This window comes from Bactrocera dorsalis, chromosome 2 (assembly GCF_023373825.1).
Source record: "Bactrocera dorsalis isolate Fly_Bdor chromosome 2, ASM2337382v1, whole genome shotgun sequence".
Lineage (NCBI taxonomy): Eukaryota > Metazoa > Arthropoda > Insecta > Diptera > Tephritidae > Bactrocera > Bactrocera dorsalis.
Genome location: NC_064304.1, coordinates 70,323,961 through 70,325,774, shown reverse-complemented (window position 1 = coordinate 70,325,774; position 1,814 = coordinate 70,323,961). Strand labels below are relative to the sequence as shown.

Below are 1,814 nucleotides of genomic sequence, written 5' to 3'. Positions count from 1 at the left end.
TTGGGGTGAAGAGCAACCAGAAGCCGTTCAAGAACTGCCCATGCATCCCGAAAAATGCACTGTTTGGTGTGGTTTGTACGCTGGTGGAATCATTGGACCGTATTTTTTCAAAGATGCTGTTGGACGCAACGTTACGGTGAATGGCGATCGCTATCGTTCGATGCTAACAAACTTTTTGTTGCCAAAAATGGAAGAACTGAACTTGGTTGACATGTGGTTTCAACAAGATGGCGCTACATGCCACACAGCTCGCGATTCTATGGCCATTTTGAGGGAAAACTTCGGACAACAATTCATCTCAAGAAATGGACCCGTAAGTTGGCCACCAAGATCATGCGATTTAACGCCTTTAGACTATTTTTTGTGGGGCTACGTCAAGTCTAAAGTCTACAGAAATAAGCCAGCAACTATTCCAGCTTTGGAAGACAACATTTCCGAAGAAATTCGGGCTATTCCGGCCGAAATGCTCGAAAAAGTTGCCCAAAATTGGACTTTCCGAATGGACCACCTAAGACGCAGCCGCGGTCAACATTTAAATGAAATTATCTTCAAAAAGTAAATGTCATGAACCAATCTAACGTTTCAAATAAAGAACCGATGAGATTTTGCAAATTTTATGCGTTTTTTTTTTTTAAAAAGTTATCAAGCTCTTAAAAAATCACCCTTTATATGTACATATAAGTATATATGAATGTATGAACATGCAAGTCAATGCGCGCACATGCGTATACATACACTCATATGAGCATGTGCAGATACACAGAGATAGGATAGAAGATGTATGTCTTTTAACATCGTATACTATACAAATAAATATTTTTCTTATAATAGAAATTAAAATAAAGAAAAATATTTATTTTTATAGTATACGATGTTAAAAGCAAAAAATTAAAAATTTATTCTGTCGGGATTCGAACCTGGGACCTGTGTTAGCATCTTGACCTTCCAAGCGCTTACCACCAACACCACCATTGACAATTAGGTTGCGCTGACTTAAGTATGATTTGGTTATGAATGCAAGAAACATACGATGGTTCTAATAATTTTGTTTAAGTATAGAAATATACATACTTTGTAGAACATTTGCTTTCGCAATAAATTTATCACAGCAATACATATGCATAATATGTATATACATATACATAACATTGCTGTGATGCCCTGAGAAGTATAGTCTTAAAAATTTATTATTAATTTTTTGCTTACTAATAGAAATTAAATTTATCACAGCAATATTATGTATATGTTTATGTATATTGCTGTGATAAATTTATTTTCTATTAGTAAGAAAAAAATATTTATTAGTATAGATTTCCAAAAGCACAGAAATGATTCTGTGAATTTATTCATTAAAATCCCCACTCAGAAGTCATTTTATCCCTTGTAAGCGAGCGATTTTCTTAAATCTCACGCTCCCAGATAAAACCATATACCTCGTGCTCGTGGGTCAGTTTCAAACACCACAGAAATGATCCTGTGTGATTCTGAAAGGCCAACGCAGAGTATTTCAACCAAAACATACGTAAAATAGTTGAGAATTCGCAGAAATGAAAGACAAACGAAAGAAAAAGAAGTAAATATAACTTCAATAATGCACAAGCATACAAGCATACATATACGCACACATGTGAATATGTCACCAACCAAAAATTGAAACATTGTTCTACAAAAACAACAACAGCATAAGCATGGAACATTGTGTTGTGTTGTTGTGTCGGCCGAGCTGTGCCGAAAGAAACGAACAAACGATCGCCGATTGTCACTGCTTCGCTTGCTGCTCGCACATCTTCGCAGACAAGGTTGCGTTACATTCA

At 35.8% G+C, this 1,814-nt stretch overlaps 1 pseudogene; it reads right to left on the bottom strand.

Moving 5' to 3' along the window:
- Positions 1-1,357: 1,357 nt before the first annotated feature.
- LOC125776916 (small nucleolar RNA U3) lies at positions 1,358-1,487 on the bottom strand (annotated as a pseudogene).
- Positions 1,488-1,814: the final 327 nt, after the last annotated feature.